Genomic DNA, 22,489 nt, shown 5'->3' on the forward strand with positions numbered 1-22,489 from the left:
AATGTCACTCTCTGGGTGACAAGAAAGGGCAAGGTCCCAAGGCACAAGACTCACCCTCTGAGGTCCAGACCCACCTAAGAGAAAGGGGTCCCTGGGAGGGGTGGTGGTCCTCCTGCCATGGAGGGTTTGTCCAGGAGCTGGTCTGGGTCCTCCCACCACTGCCCACGCCTCACAGAGGAGGCAGCTCTGCCTTGGTGGCTCCCTCAGGGCCAGGTCCCAGACGCTTGCTAGCTCTCATCACTGAGGGAGCCGGGTGCACATGACCCAACAGGTCTTAATGCTCCTCAGGCCACCCAAACAGTGGTGGTCAGGTACCCCAGACTGTGAGCCATACCCTTAGGGTCACAGTGGCGGTGTGTGGTAGAGGTTCAACACTGCCTCAAGGCCTGGTCTGGGCCAATGGTCATTCATGGCCTTGGCTCTGGAGCCCTGCAGGACACACCCCCAGCCTGTTCTCTGGGCTCCCCATCACACAAGCTGGCCCAAGGCCGTGTGAGCAGAAGAATGCTGGGGAGAAGGCTGGCACTTGCCTCTTACCTCATGCTCCAGGTCTGAAGGGGCAGCACTCCACTGACTGCTGCCTAACAAAGGGCCCCCACTAAAGATGGCTGACAGACAGTGGCTTGCTTGGGGCAGGGGCCCACTACACTGCCCACCAATGGCTGAGCAGGGTGGTCACAGTGGCATTAGTGGTCTCCTGGTAACCATTGCCTGGTAACGGGGCAGTGGGTCACAGTGCACAGCAAGGGCTGCCTGGGAAGGGCTGCATTCAGCTGGCTATGGTACAATTCCCCCTTTTCTTTGGTCCTCTGCAACCCTGAGGAGAATATGTGGGTATGATTTGGATAGAGTGGTTAATCATAAACTCAGCAGCGGATCTCTGTTTTAGGGGACTTGCTTTCAACCTAGATTCCTGGTTCATCTTTTCCCAAGTCTTTCAGGGAATGGGGTGACGACCACTCTAGCTACGTGCTGCTGGAGGAAAGCAAAGCCCTACAGTGCATTCTGAGTTGGAAGCAATGCCACGTTGCAAGTCTTGATCCAAGTCTTATATAAACTTGTATAAGGAATCCAGGAGAATAAGCCTGAAAAGCAGCGTGAGGGTGGCACTCTGGGGGAGACGTTCTGGCAGGTAATCCAGACACGCAGAAGCAGAAGGGAAGAAATTGTTGTAAGTTGTTAGGAAGTTGAGGGGAAGAGCTTCCCTTAACGGGAGAACACAGATCAAAATCAGCATTATTGCGAAGCAAATCCATAAACGTTAGTAGCATATGCATCTGTTTACTCAGTTTGTCAAAACTGCATTGGTAAGAGTCTTCTTGAAGTTGAAGCACTTTGGGAAAGCCTCAGCCTAACTATCTGTTAGACACTTAAAGAGGCAAGGTTAAAGATCGCATGACAAGGGGTTGCGAAGGAAGCTTAATCAAGTGGCTCTCATGTAACCGTCAGCATGGCTGACCGATTATCCCAAGGCATACCTGCATTTCAGAAACTTTGTACCCTTTCTAGAATATCGACAGGTGTGCCATGTATCCATCCTGTGTAATTGGAGAAGCTTCTCCCCCATTTCACAATGTTTTCTCTGTAATTTCCATACCAGATATACGACTGAAATAGTCCTCCTTGAGTTGCCTTAAGGGCCCCGCAACTAATCCAAAGTTAACAAAATATTTCAAAACACCTGGTCCAATAAGCTCATCAGTCCTTTGAAGAGAATTCTTCTTTCTTCTCCAAAGTGAGAAGAGATCTTAAAAGCAAATCGAGATCCCTTAAAGGCAGGACAGTTCACATACCATGGTATTGAAAGCAGCATTGCAAGTAAACGTGTTCTCTTGGCAGAGGGGAACCCAATCCAGCCTTGAAAAAAACGCATTTTTAATAACAGTATCCATTTCCCGAAGTGGAGTTTCGTTTCAGCCCAATGATGCATCAAATGTTGGTTTTTGGCTCAACACATTTATCCCACCTTCCTACTCTATCCTGAAATGTGTTCCTTTTCATGAGTTTCTTAGCTTTAATTACATATTTCAATTACAATCCTCAAGTCCTTAACACCTTCACTTAGTGAAAACCAAGAAGCAAGCAATTGTCAGCTGGATGCCATACCAGCATTTCTGATTGCAAACGGATGCTTTTGAGACCTTCTGCTAAGTAGGCAAAGGTAGGGAATCTTAGATGTGCCCAGCATCCAATGTTCCAATCCTCTATCCTCTTTGAAATGACCCGGAGAGTCAAGGAATGCTTGCCACTTAGCTTGGTGAAGTTTCATGCTACCCAAATCTAGAGAGGCCATTTAGAAAGACTTCAAGTGTCATCATTTCAACTTATGGTCCTTGCTGTCAAATTGGCAACAGATATAAGGTCTTTTTGGATCTCTAAGAAACCTAGGGACTGCAGAAGGTTTATACTTCAGAATGCAAGAAGCTTAAGGCAGCTTCCATACCAGATATCAGTTCAGTACTAGCTATTTGCCAGATCATCAGGACCTGAAATCCATGGAGGCCAATTCTCTCCAGAGGAGGAAGTATTGAATAGGTAAGTGCTTCCCTTTCAGTGAAGTGGAGCTCATTTACACATCAACTCGGCAGTTGATGTCAATTGCCTTATCCCTAAAAGTGGCCCAAATCTGGAGAATGCACCTGAAAGGGGTGCGTTGGGGAAGCACATTTGAGTTTCCCAGAGCCACAACACTTTCACACAAAACAAACGCAAAAGTACATGCACAAAAGAAACTCTCAGTCCTGAGGACCAAAGCAAAGGGTGAGGATGAACAACATCCTCAATGTTTTCGAACTACGTTCCCTCATTTTAACAACAAAACGACAAACAGCATGCAAATTGAAAGATAGGGAATCAGGACCACAGTTGTCATGCCTACTGACCTGGGAAGCAGAAAGAGCCAAAAAGTAAAAAGCAAAGAAATTAGGAAAAGTTCAATTTGCTTCATTAACTTCCACATGTCTCCTGGAAATATGCTCGTTTTCTCAGGGTCACAATGATGAAAACCAAAAGGATTTCACTGAACAAACTTTCTCTAACTGAATATTTTACATAGACTGGTTTTGGAGATATGAAAATGATTCATTTGATGCCATGTTTCACCAGAATCTGTAGAATATGCTGGCCATGCAATGTAAAAAAAAAAAAAAAATACTTGCTTGTCCCTTAGCGGACTACAAGATGGACTAGAGCTCTGCTGATCACAGCAGGTGTTATCCAATAGCAGAGAGACAAATGCAATGCCAAAAGGTCTCTCAGGATCGCAGTTCCCAGGCACCAAAGGGCAGATTCCTACCCATTGGAAAGGGAATATGTCAACCAATGTTCCACCACAGCTGAAACACAATGCAGGAGGGAATGATACCTAGTTGGATCATATGCAAGCTCCGTTACTGACCAAAGACGTCTCAAGTACTCAATGCAAGTGCTGTTTCACACACCTACAATGTACGAATCACAAAGAGGATCCCACAAACCAAAGCACAGACTGCCGTGATTAACACCACATTGACACACACAAACACATGAAGAACAAATAAACACTCCAATCACAAAGACAGAAAGCCAGAGAAGGCATTTTGTCAACTTCCACTTCCACTCCCACATGGAGGCCCCCAGTTCTCAAGAGGGAATGGACTCAGAGGGGCTCCCATCCGCTAAGGGGAGCAGCCCAGTTGGAGTAGACCTATTTCCCAGCCTGTGCAAGCTGGAGCGACTTACCCCCAAATGACATGAACTGTATACCACTGCTCTGGACATGTCTCCAAGACAAGCAGCCTCGTGCTGTAGGGCAGCCACTGCATATCAGGGAGAATCCCTGCCAGTATCCTGGAGCCAAATGTACTCTGGCATGTGCTGGGAAGTATAAATGGCGACGCCCCTGATCGAGATCAATACACCATGGGCACAGACCTCCTGGCTGGCTCGCTATAATTGGTAACCAAAGACCAGGATGTGTGCCCGACGCACAGTGAGGCCAAACAGCAGCAAAACATTGGACTTTGGAGCCGAGAAATATTTGTTGTTGAGACATTCAAGGAAATGGGTGGCTTATGCTGGGTAATCCCCAACCTTGAAAGCTTTTAGCAAAGCCCTCTTAGAGGTAAGGTGATGGAGGGGTGTGGCTTTTCGTTGAAAACTTCTCCCTGTCCGATCCATTGTTCTTGAGGACAGGTCATAGTCAGGTCTCAATGATCCTATCAATCTCCAGCAAACAAATGTCACTCTCTGGGTGACAAGAAAGGGCAAGGTCCCAAGGCACAAGACTCACCCTCTGAGGTCCAGACCCACCTAAGAGAAAGGGGTCCCTGGGAGGGGTGGTGGTCCTCCTGCCATGGAGGGTTTGTCCAGGAGCTGGTCTGGGTCCTCCCACCACTGCCCACGCCTCACAGAGGAGGCAGCTCTGCCTTGGTGGCTCCCTCAGGGCCAGGTCCCAGACGCTTGCTAGCTCTCATCACTGAGGGAGCCGGGTGCACATGACCCAACAGGTCTTAATGCTCCTCAGGCCACCCAAACAGTGGTGGTCAGGTACCCCAGACTGTGAGCCATACCCTTAGGGTCACAGTGGCGGTGTGTGGTAGAGGTTCAACACTGCCTCAAGGCCTGGTCTGGGCCAGTGGGCATTCATGGCCTTGGCTCTGGAGCCCTGCAGGACACACCCCCAGCCTGTTCTCTGGGCTCCCCATCACACAAGCTGGCCCAAGGCCGTGTGAGCAGAAGAATGCTGGGGAGAAGGCTGGCACTTGCCTCTTACCTCATGCTCCAGGTCTGAAGGGGCAGCACTCCACTGACTGCTGCCTAACAAAGGGCCCCCACTAAAGATGGCTGACAGACAGTGGCTTGCTTGGGGCAGGGGCCCACTACACTGCCCACCAATGGCTGAGCAGGGTGGTCACAGTGGCATTAGTGGTCTCCTGGTAACCATTGCCTGGTAACGGGGCAGTGGGTCACAGTGCACAGCAAGGGCTGCCTGGGAAGGGCTGCATTCAGCTGGCTATGGTACAATTCCCCCTTTTCTTTGGTCCTCTGCAACCCTGAGGAGAATATGTGGGTATGATTTGGATAGAGTGGTTAATCATAAACTCAGCAGCGGATCTCTGTTTTAGGGGACTTGCTTTCAACCTAGATTCCTGGTTCATCTTTTCCCAAGTCTTTCAGGGAATGGGGTGACGACCACTCTAGCTACGTGCTGCTGGAGGAAAGCAAAGCCCTACAGTGCATTCTGAGTTGGAAGCAATGCCACGTTGCAAGTCTTGATCCAAGTCTTATATAAACTTGTATAAGGAATCCAGGAGAATAAGCCTGAAAAGCAGCGTGAGGGTGGCACTCTGGGGGAGACGTTCTGGCAGGTAATCCAGACACGCAGAAGCAGAAGGGAAGAAATTGTTGTAAGTTGTTAGGAAGTTGAGGGGAAGAGCTTCCCTTAACGGGAGAACACAGATCAAAATCAGCATTATTGCGAAGCAAATCCATAAACGTTAGTAGCATATGCATCTGTTTACTCAGTTTGTCAAAACTGCATTGGTAAGAGTCTTCTTGAAGTTGAAGCACTTTGGGAAAGCCTCAGCCTAACTATCTGTTAGACACTTAAAGAGGCAAGGTTAAAGATCGCATGACAAGGGGTTGCGAAGGAAGCTTAATCAAGTGGCTCTCATGTAACCGTCAGCATGGCTGACCGATTATCCCAAGGCATACCTGCATTTCAGAAACTTTGTACCCTTTCTAGAATATCGACAGGTGTGCCATGTATCCATCCTGTGTAATTGGAGAAGCTTCTCCCCCATTTCACAATGTTTTCTCTGTAATTTCCATACCAGATATACGACTGAAATAGTCCTCCTTGAGTTGCCTTAAGGGCCCCGCAACTAATCCAAAGTTAACAAACTATTTCAAAACACCTGGTCCAATAAGCTCATCAGTCCTTTGAAGAGAATTCCTCTTTCTTCTCCAAAGTGAGAAGAGATCTTAAAAGCAAATAGAGATCCCTTAAAGCAGGACAGTTCACATACCATGGTATTGAAAGCAGCGTTCCAAGTAAACGTGTTCTCTTGGCAGAGGGGAACCCAATCCAGCCTTGAAAAAAACGTATTTTTAATAACAGTATCCATTTCCCCAGGTGGAGTTTCGTTTCAGCCCAATGATGCATCAAATGTTGGTTTTTGGCTCAACACATTTATCCCACCTTCCTACTCTATCCTGAAATGTGTTCCTTTTCATGAGTTTCTTAGCTTTAATTACATATTTCGATTACAATCCTCAAGTCCTTAACATCTTCACTTAGTGAAAACCAAGAAGCAAGCAATTGTCAGCTGGATGCCATACCAGCATTTCTGATTGCAAACGGATGCTTTTGAGACCTTCTGCTAAGTAGGCAAAGGTAGGGAATCTTAGATGTGCCCAGCATCCAATGTTCCAATCCTCTATCCTCTTTGAAATGACCCGGAGATTCAAGGAATGCTTGCCACTTACCTTGGTGAAGTTTCATGCTACCCAAATCTAGAGAGGCCATTTAGAAAGACTTCAAGTGTCATCATTTCAAATTATGGTCTTTGCTGTCAAATTGGCAACAGATATAAGGTCTTTTTGGATCTCTAAGAAACCTAGGGACTGCAGAAGGTTTATACTTCAGAATGCAAGAAGCTTAAGGCAGCTTCCATACCAGATATCAGTTCAGTACTAGCTATTTGCCAGATCATCAGGACCTGAAATCCATGGAGGCCAATTCTCTCCAGAGGAGGAAGTATTGAATAGGTAAGTGCTTCCCTTTCAGTGAAGTGGAGCTCATTTACACATCAACTCGGCAGTTGATGTCAATTGCCTTATCCCTAAAAGTGGCCCAAATCTGGAGAATGCACCTGAAAGGGGTGCGTTGGGGAAGCACATTTGAGTTTCCCAGAGCCACAACACTTTCACACAAAACGAACGCAAAAGTACATGCACAAAAGAAACTCTCAGTCCTGAGGACCAAAGCAAAGGGTGAGGATGAACAACATCCTCAATGTTTTCGAACTACGTTCCCTCATTTTAACAACAAAACGACAAACAGCATGCAAATTGAAAGATAGGGAATCAGGACCACAGTTGTCATGCCTACTGACCTGGGAAGCAGAAAGAGCCAAAAAGTAAAAAGCAAAGAAATTAGGAAAAGTTCAATTTGCTTCATTAACTTCCACATGTCTCCTGGAAATATGCTCGTTTTCTCAGGGTCACAATGATGAAAACCAAAAGGATTTCACTGAACAAACTTTCTCTAACTGAATATTTTACATAGACTGGTTTTGGAGATATGAAAATGATTCATTTGATGCCATGTTTCACCAGAATCTGTAGAATATGCTGGCCATGCAATGTAAAAAAAAAAAAAATACTTGCTTGTCCCTTAGCGGACTACAAGATGGACTAGAGCTCTGCTGATCACAGCAGGTGTTATCCAATAGCAGAGAGACAAATGCAATGCCAAAAGGTCTCTCAGGATCGCAGTTCCCAGGCACCAAAGGGCAGATTCCTACCCATTGGAAAGGGAATATGTCAACCAATGTTCCACCACAGCTGAAACACAATGCAGGAGGGAATGATACCTAGTTGGATCATATGCAAGCTCCGTTACTGTCCAAAGACGTCTCAAGTACTCAATGCAAGTGCTGTTTCACACACCTACAATGTACGAATCACAAAGAGGATCCCACAAACCAAAGCACAGACTGCCGTGATTAACACCACATTGACACACACAAACACATGAAGAACAAATAAACACTCCAATCACAAAGACAGAAAGCCAGAGAAGGCATTTTGTCAACTTCCACTTCCACTCCCACATGGAGGCCCCCAGTTCTCAAGAGGGAATGGACTCAGAGGGGCTCCCATCCGCTAAGGGGAGCAGCCCAGTTGGAGTAGACCTATTTCCCAGCCTGTGCAAGCTGGAGCGACTTACCCCCAAATGACATGAACTGTATACCACTGCTCTGGACATGTCTCCAAGACAAGCAGCCTCGTGCTGTAGGGCAGCCACTGCATATCAGGGAGAATCCCTGCCAGTATCCTGGAGCCAAATGTACTCTGGCATGTGCTGGGAAGTATAAATGGCGACGCCCCTGATCGAGATCAATACACCATGGGCACAGACCTCCTGGCTGGCTCGCTATAATTGGTAACCAAAGACCAGGATGCGTGCCCGACGCACAGTGAGGCCAAACAGCAGCAAAACATTGGACTTTGGAGCCGAGAAATATTTGTTGTTGAGACATTCAAGGAAATGGGTGGCTTATGCTGGGTAATCCCCAACCTTGAAAGCTTTTAGCAAAGCCCTCTTAGAGGTAAGGTGATGGAGGGGTGTGGCTTTTCGTTGAAAACTTCTCCCTGTCCGATCCATTGTTCTTGAGGACAGGTCATAGTCAGGTCTCAATGATCCTATCAATCTCCAGCAAACAAATGTCACTCTCTGGGTGACAAGAAAGGGCAAGGTCCCAAGGCACAAGACTCACCCTCTGAGGTCCAGACCCACCTAAGAGAAAGGGGTCCCTGGGAGGGGTGGTGGTCCTCCTGCCATGGAGGGTTTGTCCAGGAGCTGGTCTGGGTCCTCCCACCACTGCCCACGCCTCACAGAGGAGGCAGCTCTGCCTTGGTGGCTCCCTCAGGGCCAGGTCCCAGACGCTTGCTAGCTCTCATCACTGAGGGAGCCGGGTGCACATGACCCAACAGGTCTTAATGCTCCTCAGGCCACCCAAACAGTGGTGGTCAGGTACCCCAGACTGTGAGCCATACCCTTAGGGTCACAGTGGCGGTGTGTGGTAGAGGTTCAACACTGCCTCAAGGCCTGGTCTGGGCCAATGGTCATTCATGGCCTTGGCTCTGGAGCCCTGCAGGACACACCCCCAGCCTGTTCTCTGGGCTCCCCATCACACAAGCTGGCCCAAGGCCGTGTGAGCAGAAGAATGCTGGGGAGAAGGCTGGCACTTGCCTCTTACCTCATGCTCCAGGTCTGAAGGGGCAGCACTCCACTGACTGCTGCCTAACAAAGGGCCCCCACTAAAGATGGCTGACAGACAGTGGCTTGCTTGGGGCAGGGGCCCACTACACTGCCCACCAATGGCTGAGCAGGGTGGTCACAGTGGCATTAGTGGTCTCCTGGTAACCATTGCCTGGTAACGGGGCAGTGGGTCACAGTGCACAGCAAGGGCTGCCTGGGAAGGGCTGCATTCAGCTGGCTATGGTACAATTCCCCCTTTTCTTTGGTCCTCTGCAACCCTGAGGAGAATATGTGGGTATGATTTGGATAGAGTGGTTAATCATAAACTCAGCAGCGGATCTCTGTTTTAGGGGACTTGCTTTCAACCTAGATTCCTGGTTCATCTTTTCCCAAGTCTTTCAGGGAATGGGGTGACGACCACTCTAGCTACGTGCTGCTGGAGGAAAGCAAAGCCCTACAGTGCATTCTGAGTTGGAAGCAATGCCACGTTGCAAGTCTTGATCCAAGTCTTATATAAACTTGTATAAGGAATCCAGGAGAATAAGCCTGAAAAGCAGTGTGAGGGTGGCACTCTGGGGGAGACGTTCTGGCAGGTAATCCAGACACGCAGAAGCAGAAGGGAAGAAATTGTTGTAAGTTGTTAGGAAGTTGAGGGGAAGAGCTTCCCTTAACGGGAGAACACAGATCAAAATCAGCATTATTGCGAAGCAAATCCATAAACGTTAGTAGCATATGCATCTGTTTACTCAGTTTGTCAAAACTGCATTGGTAAGAGTCTTCTTGAAGTTGAAGCACTTTGGGAAAGCCTCAGCCTAACTATCTGTTAGACACTTAAAGAGGCAAGGTTAAAGATCGCATGACAAGGGGTTGCGAAGGAAGCTTAATCAAGTGGCTCTCATGTAACCGTCAGCATGGCTGACCGATTATCCCAAGGCATACCTGCATTTCAGAAACTTTGTACCCTTTCTAGAATATCGACAGGTGTGCCATGTATCCATCCTGTGTAATTGGAGAAGCTTCTCCCCCATTTCACAATGTTTTCTCTGTAATTTCCATACCAGATATACGACTGAAATAGTCCTCCTTGAGTTGCCTTAAGGGCCCCGCAACTAATCCAAAGTTAACAAAATATTTCAAAATACCTGGTCCAATAAGCTCATCAGTCCTTTGAAGAGAATTCTTCTTTCTTCTCCAAAGTGAGAAGAGATCTTAAAAGCAAATCGAGATCCCTTAAAGGCAGGACAGTTCACATACCATGGTATTGAAAGCAGCATTGCAAGTAAACGTGTTCTCTTGGCAGAGGGGAACCCAATCCAGCCTTGAAAAAAACGCATTTTTAATAACAGTATCCATTTCCCGAAGTGGAGTTTCGTTTCAGCCCAATGATGCATCAAATGTTGGTTTTTGGCTCAACACATTTATCCCACCTTCCTACTCTATCCTGAAATGTGTTCCTTTTCATGAGTTTCTTAGCTTTAATTACATATTTCAATTACAATCCTCAAGTCCTTAACACCTTCACTTAGTGAAAACCAAGAAGCAAGCAATTGTCAGCTGGATGCCATACCAGCATTTCTGATTGCAAACGGATGCTTTTGAGACCTTCTGCTAAGTAGGCAAAGGTAGGGAATCTTAGATGTGCCCAGCATCCAATGTTCCAATCCTCTATCCTCTTTGAAATGACCCGGAGAGTCAAGGAATGCTTGCCACTTACCTTGGTGAAGTTTCATGCTACCCAAATCTAGAGAGGCCATTTAGAAAGACTTCAAGTGTCATCATTTCAACTTATGGTCCTTGCTGTCAAATTGGCAACAGATATAAGGTCTTTTTGGATCTCTAAGAAACCTAGGGACCGCAGAAGGTTTATACTTCAGAATGCAAGAAGCTTAAGGCAGCTTCCATACCAGATATCAGTTCAGTACTAGCTATTTGCCAGATCATCAGGACCTGAAATCCATGGAGGCCAATTCTCTCCAGAGGAGGAAGTATTGAATAGGTAAGTGCTTCCCTTTCAGTGAAGTGGAGCTCATTTACACATCAACTCGGCAGTTGATGTCAATTGCCTTATCCCTAAAAGTGGCCCAAATCTGGAGAATGCACCTGAAAGGGGTGCGTTGGGGAAGCACATTTGAGTTTCCCAGAGCCACAACACTTTCACACAAAACGAACGCAAAAGTACATGCATAAAAGAAACTCTCAGTCCTGAGGACCAAAGCAAAGGGTGAGGATGAACAACATCCTCAATGTTTTTGAACTACGTTCCCTCATTTTAACAACAAAACGACAAACAGCATGCAAATTGAAAGATAGGGAATCAGGACCACAGTTGTCATGCCTACTGACCTGGGAAGCAGAAAGAGCCAAAAAGTAAAAAGCAAAGAAATTAGGAAAAGTTCAATTTGCTTCATTAACTTCCACATGTCTCCTGGAAATATGCTCGTTTTCTCAGGGTCACAATGATGAAAACCAAAAGGATTTCACTGAACAAACTTTCTCTAACTGAATATTTTACATAGACTGGTTTTGGAGATATGAAAATGATTCATTTGATGCCATGTTTCACCAGAATCTGTAGAATATGCTGGCCATGCAATGTAAAAAAAAAAAAATACTTGCTTGTCCCTTAGCGGACTACAAGATGGACTAGAGCTCTGCTGATCACAGCAGGTGTTATCCAATAGCAGAGAGACAAATGCAATGCCAAAAGGTCTCTCAGGATCGCAGTTCCCAGGCACCAAAGGGCAGATTCCTACCCATTGGAAAGGGAATATGTCAACCAATGTTCCACCACAGCTGAAACACAATGCAGGAGGGAATGATACCTAGTTGGATCATATGCAAGCTCCGTTACTGACCAAAGACGTCTCAAGTACTCAATGCAAGTGCTGTTTCACACACCTACAATGTACGAATCACAAAGAGGATCCCACAAACCAAAGCACAGACTGCCGTGATTAACACCACATTGACACACACAAACACATGAAGAACAAATAAACACTCCAATCACAAAGACAGAAAGCCAGAGAAGGCATTTTGTCAACTTCCACTTCCACTCCCACATGGAGGCCCCCAGTTCTCAAGAGGGAATGGACTCAGAGGGGCTCCCATCCGCTAAGGGGAGCAGCCCAGTTGGAGTAGACCTATTTCCCAGCCTGTGCAAGCTGGAGCGACTTACCCCCAAATGACATGAACTGTATACCACTGCTCTGGACATGTCTCCAAGACAAGCAGCCTCGTGCTGTAGGGCAGCCACTGCATATCAGGGAGAATCCCTGCCAGTATCCTGGAGCCAAATGTACTCTGGCATGTGCTGGGAAGTATAAATGGCGACGCCCCTGATCGAGATCAATACACCATGGGCACAGACCTCCTGGCTGGCTCGCTATAATTGGTAACCAAAGACCAGGATGCGTGCCCGACGCACAGTGAGGCCAAACAGCAGCAAAACATTGGACTTTGGAGCCGAGAAATATTTGTTGTTGAGACATTCAAGGAAATGGGTGGCTTATGCTGGGTAATCCCCAACCTTGAAAGCTTTTAGCAAAGCCCTCTTAGAGGTAAGGTGATGGAGGGGTGTGGCTTTTCGTTGAAAACTTCTCCCTGTCCGATCCATTGTTCTTGAGGACAGGTCATAGTCAGGTCTCAATGATCCTATCAATCTCCAGCAAACAAATGTCACTCTCTGGGTGACAAGAAAGGGCAAGGTCCCAAGGCACAAGACTCACCCTCTGAGGTCCAGACCCACCTAAGAGAAAGGGGTCCCTGGGAGGGGTGGTGGTCCTCCTGCCATGGAGGGTTTGTCCAGGAGCTGGTCTGGGTCCTCCCACCACTGCCCACGCCTCACAGAGGAGGCAGCTCTGCCTTGGTGGCTCCCTCAGGGCCAGGTCCCAGACGCTTGCTAGCTCTCATCACTGAGGGAGCCGGGTGCACATGACCCAACAGGTCTTAATGCTCCTCAGGCCACCCAAACAGTGGTGGTCAGGTACCCCAGACTGTGAGCCATACCCTTAGGGTCACAGTGGCGGTGTGTGGTAGAGGTTCAACACTGCCTCAAGGCCTGGTCTGGGCCAATGGTCATTCATGGCCTTGGCTCTGGAGCCCTGCAGGACACACCCCCAGCCTGTTCTCTGGGCTCCCCATCACACAAGCTGGCCCAAGGCCGTGTGAGCAGAAGAATGCTGGGGAGAAGGCTGGCACTTGCCTCTTACCTCATGCTCCAGGTCTGAAGGGGCAGCACTCCACTGACTGCTGCCTAACAAAGGGCCCCCACTAAAGATGGCTGACAGACAGTGGCTTGCTTGGGGCAGGGGCCCACTACACTGCCCACCAATGGCTGAGCAGGGTGGTCACAGTGGCATTAGTGGTCTCCTGGTAACCATTGCCTGGTAACGGGGCAGTGGGTCACAGTGCACAGCAAGGGCTGCCTGGGAAGGGCTGCATTCAGCTGGCTATGGTACAATTCCCCCTTTTCTTTGGTCCTCTGCAACCCTGAGGAGAATATGTGGGTATGATTTGGATAGAGTGGTTAATCATAAACTCAGCAGCGGATCTCTGTTTTAGGGGACTTGCTTTCAACCTAGATTCCTGGTTCATCTTTTCCCAAGTCTTTCAGGGAATGGGGTGACGACCACTCTAGCTACGTGCTGCTGGAGGAAAGCAAAGCCCTACAGTGCATTCTGAGTTGGAAGCAATGCCACGTTGCAAGTCTTGATCCAAGTCTTATATAAACTTGTATAAGGAATCCAGGAGAATAAGCCTGAAAAGCAGTGTGAGGGTGGCACTCTGGGGGAGACGTTCTGGCAGGTAATCCAGACACGCAGAAGCAGAAGGGAAGAAATTGTTGTAAGTTGTTAGGAAGTTGAGGGGAAGAGCTTCCCTTAACGGGAGAACACAGATCAAAATCAGCATTATTGCGAAGCAAATCCATAAACGTTAGTAGCATATGCATCTGTTTACTCAGTTTGTCAAAACTGCATTGGTAAGAGTCTTCTTGAAGTTGAAGCACTTTGGGAAAGCCTCAGCCTAACTATCTGTTAGACACTTAAAGAGGCAAGGTTAAAGATCGCATGACAAGGGGTTGCGAAGGAAGCTTAATCAAGTGGCTCTCATGTAACCGTCAGCATGGCTGACCGATTATCCCAAGGCATACCTGCATTTCAGAAACTTTGTACCCTTTCTAGAATATCGACAGGTGTGCCATGTATCCATCCTGTGTAATTGGAGAAGCTTCTCCCCCATTTCACAATGTTTTCTCTGTAATTTCCATACCAGATATACGACTGAAATAGTCCTCCTTGAGTTGCCTTAAGGGCCCCGCAACTAATCCAAAGTTAACAAAATATTTCAAAATACCTGGTCCAATAAGCTCATCAGTCCTTTGAAGAGAATTCTTCTTTCTTCTCCAAAGTGAGAAGAGATCTTAAAAGCAAATCGAGATCCCTTAAAGGCAGGACAGTTCACATACCATGGTATTGAAAGCAGCATTGCAAGTAAACGTGTTCTCTTGGCAGAGGGGAACCCAATCCAGCCTTGAAAAAAACGCATTTTTAATAACAGTATCCATTTCCCGAAGTGGAGTTTCGTTTCAGCCCAATGATGCATCAAATGTTGGTTTTTGGCTCAACACATTTATCCCACCTTCCTACTCTATCCTGAAATGTGTTCCTTTTCATGAGTTTCTTAGCTTTAATTACATATTTCAATTACAATCCTCAAGTCCTTAACACCTTCACTTAGTGAAAACCAAGAAGCAAGCAATTGTCAGCTGGATGCCATACCAGCATTTCTGATTGCAAACGGATGCTTTTGAGACCTTCTGCTAAGTAGGCAAAGGTAGGGAATCTTAGATGTGCCCAGCATCCAATGTTCCAATCCTCTATCCTCTTTGAAATGACCCGGAGAGTCAAGGAATGCTTGCCACTTACCTTGGTGAAGTTTCATGCTACCCAAATCTAGAGAGGCCATTTAGAAAGACTTCAAGTGTCATCATTTCAACTTATGGTCCTTGCTGTCAAATTGGCAACAGATATAAGGTCTTTTTGGATCTCTAAGAAACCTAGGGACCGCAGAAGGTTTATACTTCAGAATGCAAGAAGCTTAAGGCAGCTTCCATACCAGATATCAGTTCAGTACTAGCTATTTGCCAGATCATCAGGACCTGAAATCCATGGAGGCCAATTCTCTCCAGAGGAGGAAGTATTGAATAGGTAAGTGCTTCCCTTTCAGTGAAGTGGAGCTCATTTACACATCAACTCGGCAGTTGATGTCAATTGCCTTATCCCTAAAAGTGGCCCAAATCTGGAGAATGCACCTGAAAGGGGTGCGTTGGGGAAGCACATTTGAGTTTCCCAGAGCCACAACACTTTCACACAAAACGAACGCAAAAGTACATGCATAAAAGAAACTCTCAGTCCTGAGGACCAAAGCAAAGGGTGAGGATGAACAACATCCTCAATGTTTTTGAACTACGTTCCCTCATTTTAACAACAAAACGACAAACAGCATGCAAATTGAAAGATAGGGAATCAGGACCACAGTTGTCATGCCTACTGACCTGGGAAGCAGAAAGAGCCAAAAAGTAAAAAGCAAAGAAATTAGGAAAAGTTCAATTTGCTTCATTAACTTCCACATGTCTCCTGGAAATATGCTCGTTTTCTCAGGGTCACAATGATGAAAACCAAAAGGATTTCACTGAACAAACTTTCTCTAACTGAATATTTTACATAGACTGGTTTTGGAGATATGAAAATGATTCATTTGATGCCATGTTTCACCAGAATCTGTAGAATATGCTGGCCATGCAATGTAAAAAAAAAAAAATACTTGCTTGTCCCTTAGCGGACTACAAGATGGACTAGAGCTCTGCTGATCACAGCAGGTGTTATCCAATAGCAGAGAGACAAATGCAATGCCAAAAGGTCTCTCAGGATCGCAGTTCCCAGGCACCAAAGGGCAGATTCCTACCCATTGGAAAGGGAATATGTCAACCAATGTTCCACCACAGCTGAAACACAATGCAGGAGGGAATGATACCTAGTTGGATCATATGCAAGCTCCGTTACTGACCAAAGACGTCTCAAGTACTCAATGCAAGTGCTGTTTCACACACCTACAATGTACGAATCACAAAGAGGATCCCACAAACCAAAGCACAGACTGCCGTGATTAACACCACATTGACACACACAAACACATGAAGAACAAATAAACACTCCAATCACAAAGACAGAAAGCCAGAGAAGGCATTTTGTCAACTTCCACTTCCACTCCCACATGGAGGCCCCCAGTTCTCAAGAGGGAATGGACTCAGAGGGGCTCCCATCCGCTAAGGGGAGCAGCCCAGTTGGAGTAGACCTATTTCCCAGCCTGTGCAAGCTGGAGCGACTTACCCCCAAATGACATGAACTGTATACCACTGCTCTGGACATGTCTCCAAGACAAGCAGCCTCGTGCTGTAGGGCAGCCACTGCATATCAGGGAGAATCCCTGCCAGTATCCTGGAGCCAAATGTACTCTGGCATGTGCTGGGAAGTATAAATGGCGACGCCCCTGATCGAGATCAATACACCATGGGCACAGACCTCCTGGCTGGCTCGCTATAATTGGTAACCAAAGACCAGGATGTGTGCCCGACGCACAGTGAGGCCAAACAGCAGCAAAACATTGGACTTTGGAGCCGAGAAATATTTGTTGTTGAGACATTCAAGGAAATGGGTGGCTTATGCTGGGTAATCCCCAACCTTGAAAGCTTTTAGCAAAGCCCTCTTAGAGGTAAGGTGATGGAGGGGTGTGGCTTTTCGTTGAAAACTTCTCCCTGTCCGATCCATTGTTCTTGAGGACAGGTCATAGTCAGGTCTCAATGATCCTATCAATCTCCAGCAAACAAATGTCACTCTCTGGGTGACAAGAAAGGGCAAGGTCCCAAGGCACAAGACTCACCCTCTGAGGTCCAGACCCACCTAAGAGAAAGGGGTCCCTGGGAGGGGTGGTGGTCCTCCTGCCATGGAGGGTTTGTCCAGGAGCTGGTCTGGGTCCTCCCACCACTGCCCACGCCTCACAGAGGAGGCAGCTCTGCCTTGGTGGCTCCCTCAGGGCCAGGTCCCAGACGCTTGCTAGCTCTCATCACTGAGGGAGCCGGGTGCACATGACCCAACAGGTCTTAATGCTCCTCAGGCCACCCAAACAGTGGTGGTCAGGTACCCCAGACTGTGAGCCATACCCTTAGGGTCACAGTGGCGGTGTGTGGTAGAGGTTCAACACTGCCTCAAGGCCTGGTCTGGGCCAATGGTCATTCATGGCCTTGGCTCTGGAGCCCTGCAGGACACACCCCCAGCCTGTTCTCTGGGCTCCCCATCACACAAGCTGGCCCAAGGCCGTGTGAGCAGAAGAATGCTGGGGAGAAGGCTGGCACTTGCCTCTTACCTCATGCTCCAGGTCTGAAGGGGCAGCACTCCACTGACTGCTGCCTAACAAAGGGCCCCCACTAAAGATGGCTGACAGACAGTGGCTTGCTTGGGGCAGGGGCCCACTACACTGCCCACCAATGGCTGAGCAGGGTGGTCACAGTGGCATTAGTGGTCTCCTGGTAACCATTGCCTGGTAACGGGGCAGTGGGTCACAGTGCACAGCAAGGGCTGCCTGGGAAGGGCTGCATTCAGCTGGCTATGGTACAATTCCCCCTTTTCTTTGGTCCTCTGCAACCCTGAGGAGAATATGTGGGTATGATTTGGATAGAGTGGTTAATCATAAACTCAGCAGCGGATCTCTGTTTTAGGGGACTTGCTTTCAACCTAGATTCCTGGTTCATCTTTTCCCAAGTCTTTCAGGGAATGGGGTGACGACCACTCTAGCTACGTGCTGCTGGAGGAAAGCAAAGCCCTACAGTGCATTCTGAGTTGGAAGCAATGCCACGTTGCAAGTCTTGATCCAAGTCTTATATAAACTTGTATAAGGAATCCAGGAGAATAAGCCTGAAAAGCAGCGTGAGGGTGGCACTCTGGGGGAGACGTTCTGGCAGGTAATCCAGACACGCAGAAGCAGAAGGGAAGAAATTGTTGTAAGTTGTTAGGAAGTTGAGGGGAAGAGCTTCCCTTAACGGGAGAACACAGATCAAAATCAGCATTATTGCGAAGCAAATCCATAAACGTTAGTAGCATATGCATCTGTTTACTCAGTTTGTCAAAACTGCATTGGTAAGAGTCTTCTTGAAGTTGAAGCACTTTGGGAAAGCCTCAGCCTAACTATCTGTTAGACACTTAAAGAGGCAAGGTTAAAGATCGCATGACAAGGGGTTGCGAAGGAAGCTTAATCAAGTGGCTCTCATGTAACCGTCAGCATGGCTGACCGATTATCCCAAGGCATACCTGCATTTCAGAAACTTTGTACCCTTTCTAGAATATCGACAGGTGTGCCATGTATCCATCCTGTGTAATTGGAGAAGCTTCTCCCCCATTTCACAATGTTTTCTCTGTAATTTCCATACCAGATATACGACTGAAATAGTCCTCCTTGAGTTGCCTTAAGGGCCCCGCAACTAATCCAAAGTTAACAAACTATTTCAAAACACCTGGTCCAATAAGCTCATCAGTCCTTTGAAGAGAATTCTTCTTTCTTCTCCAAAGTGAGAAGAGATCTTAAAAGCAAATCGAGATCCCTTAAAGGCAGGACAGTTCACATACCATGGTATTGAAAGCAGCATTGCAAGTAAACGTGTTCTCTTGGCAGAGGGGAACCCAATCCAGCCTTGAAAAAAACGCATTTTTAATAACAGTATCCATTTCCCGAAGTGGAGTTTCGTTTCAGCCCAATGATGCATCAAATGTTGGTTTTTGGCTCAACACATTTATCCCACCTTCCTACTCTATCCTGAAATGTGTTCCTTTTCATGAGTTTCTTAGCTTTAATTACATATTTCAATTACAATCCTCAAGTCCTTAACACCTTCACTTAGTGAAAACCAAGAAGCAAGCAATTGTCAGCTGGATGCCATACCAGCATTTCTGATTGCAAACGGATGCTTTTGAGACCTTCTGCTAAGTAGGCAAAGGTAGGGAATCTTAGATGTGCCCAGCATCCAATGTTCCAATCCTCTATCCTCTTTGAAATGACCCGGAGAGTCAAGGAATGCTTGCCACTTAGCTTGGTGAAGTTTCATGCTACCCAAATCTAGAGAGGCCATTTAGAAAGACTTCAAGTGTCATCATTTCAACTTATGGTCTTTGCTGTCAAATTGGCAACAGATATAAGGTCTTTTTGGATCTCTAAGAAACCTAGGGACTGCAGAAGGTTTATACTTCAGAATGCAAGAAGCTTAAGGCAGCTTCCATACCAGATATCAGTTCAGTACTAGCTATTTGCCAGATCATCAGGACCTGAAATCCATGGAGGCCAATTCTCTCCAGAGGAGGAAGTATTGAATAGGTAAGTGCTTCCCTTTCAGTGAAGTGGAGCTCATTTACACATCAACTCGGCAGTTGATGTCAATTGCCTTATCCCTAAAAGTGGCCCAAATCTGGAGAATGCACCTGAAAGGGGTGCGTTGGGGAAGCACATTTGAGTTTCCCAGAGCCACAACACTTTCACACAAAACAAACGCAAAAGTACATGCACAAAAGAAACTCTCAGTCCTGAGGACCAAAGCAAAGGGTGAGGATGAACAACATCCTCAATGTTTTCGAACTACGTTCCCTCATTTTAACAACAAAACGACAAACAGCATGCAAATTGAAAGATAGGGAATCAGGACCACAGTTGTCATGCCTACTGACCTGGGAAGCAGAAAGAGCCAAAAAGTAAAAAGCAAAGAAATTAGGAAAAGTTCAATTTGCTTCATTAACTTCCACATGTCTCCTGGAAATATGCTCGTTTTCTCAGGGTCACAATGATGAAAACCAAAAGGATTTCACTGAACAAACTTTCTCTAACTGAATATTTTACATAGACTGGTTTTGGAGATATGAAAATGATTCATTTGATGCCATGTTTCACCAGAATCTGTAGAATATGCTGGCCATGCAATGTAAAAAAAAAAAATACTTGCTTGTCCCTTAGCGGACTACAAGATGGACTAGAGCTCTGCTGATCACAGCAGGTGTTATCCAATAGCAGAGAGACAAATGCAATGCCAAAAGGTCTCTCAGGATCGCAGTTCCCAGGCACCAAAGGGCAGATTCCTACCCATTGGAAAGGGAATATGTCAACCAATGTTCCACCACAGCTGAAACACAATGCAGGAGGGAATGATACCTAGTTGGATCATATGCAAGCTCCGTTACTGACCAAAGACGTCTCAAGTACTCAATGCAAGTGCTGTTTCACACACCTACAATGTACGAATCACAAAGAGGATCCCACAAACCAAAGCACAGACTGCCGTGATTAACACCACATTGACACACACAAACACATGAAGAACAAATAAACACTCCAATCACAAAGACAGAAAGCCAGAGAAGGCATTTTGTCAACTTCCACTTCCACTCCCACATGGAGGCCCCCAGTTCTCAAGAGGGAATGGACTCAGAGGGGCTCCCATCCGCTAAGGGGAGCAGCCCAGTTGGAGTAGACCTATTTCCCAGCCTGTGCAAGCTGGAGCGACTTACCCCCAAATGACATGAACTGTATACCACTGCTCTGGACATGTCTCCAAGACAAGCAGCCTCGTGCTGTAGGGCAGCCACTGCATATCAGGGAGAATCCCTGCCAGTATCCTGGAGCCAAATGTACTCTGGCATGTGCTGGGAAGTATAAATGGCGACGCCCCTGATCGAGATCAATACACCATGGGCACAGACCTCCTGGCTGGCTCGCTATAATTGGTAACCAAAGACCAGGATGCGTGCCCGACGCACAGTGAGGCCAAACAGCAGCAAAACATTGGACTTTGGAGCCGAGAAATATTTGTTGTTGAGACATTCAAGGAAATGGGTGGCTTATGCTGGGTAATCCCCAACCTTGAAAGCTTTTAGCAAAGCCCTCTTAGAGGTAAGGTGATGGAGGGGTGTGGCTTTTCGTTGAAAACTTCTCCCTGTCCGATCCATTGTTCTTGAGGACAGGTCATAGTCAGGTCTCAATGATCCTATCAATCTCCAGCAAACAAATGTCACTCTCTGGGTGACAAGAAAGGGCAAGGTCCCAAGGCACAAGACTCACCCTCTGAGGTCCAGACCCACCTAAGAGAAAGGGGTCCCTGGGAGGGGTGGTGGTCCTCCTGCCATGGAGGGTTTGTCCAGGAGCTGGTCTGGGTCCTCCCACCACTGCCCACGCCTCACAGAGGAGGCAGCTCTGCCTTGGTGGCTCCCTCAGGGCCAGGTCCCAGACGCTTGCTAGCTCTCATCACTGAGGGAGCCGGGTGCACATGACCCAACAGGTCTTAATGCTCCTCAGGCCACCCAAACAGTGGTGGTCAGGTACCCCAGACTGTGAGCCATACCCTTAGGGTCACAGTGGCGGTGTGTGGTAGAGGTTCAACACTGCCTCAAGGCCTGGTCTGGGCCAATGGTCATTCATGGCCTTGGCTCTGGAGCCCTGCAGGACACACCCCCAGCCTGTTCTCTGGGCTCCCCATCACACAAGCTGGCCCAAGGCCGTGTGAGCAGAAGAATGCTGGGGAGAAGGCTGGCACTTGCCTCTTACCTCATGCTCCAGGTCTGAAGGGGCAGCACTCCACTGACTGCTGCCTAACAAAGGGCCCCCACTAAAGATGGCTGACAGACAGTGGCTTGCTTGGGGCAGGGGCCCACTACACTGCCCACCAATGGCTGAGCAGGGTGGTCACAGTGGCATTAGTGGTCTCCTGGTAACCATTGCCTGGTAATGGGGCAGTGGGTCACAGTGCACAGCAAGGGCTGCCTGGGAAGGGCTGCATTCAGCTGGCTATGGTACAATTCCCCCTTTTCTTTGGTCCTCTGCAACCCTGAGGAGAATATGTGGGTATGATTTGGATAGAGTGGTTAATCATAAACTCAGCAGCGGATCTCTGTTTTAGGGGACTTGCTTTCAACCTAGATTCCTGGTTCATCTTTTCCCAAGTCTTTCAGGGAATGGGGTGACGACCACTCTAGCTACGTGCTGCTGGAGGAAAGCAAAGCCCTACAGTGCATTCTGAGTTGGAAGCAATGCCACGTTGCAAGTCTTGATCCAAGTCTTATATAAACTTGTATAAGGAATCCAGGAGAATAAGCCTGAAAAGCAGCGTGAGGGTGGCACTCTGGGGGAGACGTTCTGGCAGGTAATCCAGACACGCAGAAGCAGAAGGGAAGAAATTGTTGTAAGTTGTTAGGAAGTTGAGGGGAAGAGCTTCCCTTAACGGGAGAACACAGATCAAAATCAGCATTATTGCGAAGCAAATCCATAAACGTTAGTAGCATATGCATCTGTTTACTCAGTTTGTCAAAACTGCATTGGTAAGAGTCTTCTTGAAGTTGAAGCACTTTGGGAAAGCCTCAGCCTAACTATCTGTTAGACACTTAAAGAGGCAAGGTTAAAGATCGCATGACAAGGGGTTGCGAAGGAAGCTTA

The sequence above is a fragment of the Hippopotamus amphibius genome, chromosome 10 (genome assembly GCF_030028045.1).
Source record: "Hippopotamus amphibius kiboko isolate mHipAmp2 chromosome 10, mHipAmp2.hap2, whole genome shotgun sequence".
Classification (NCBI taxonomy): Eukaryota; Metazoa; Chordata; class Mammalia; order Artiodactyla; family Hippopotamidae; genus Hippopotamus; species Hippopotamus amphibius.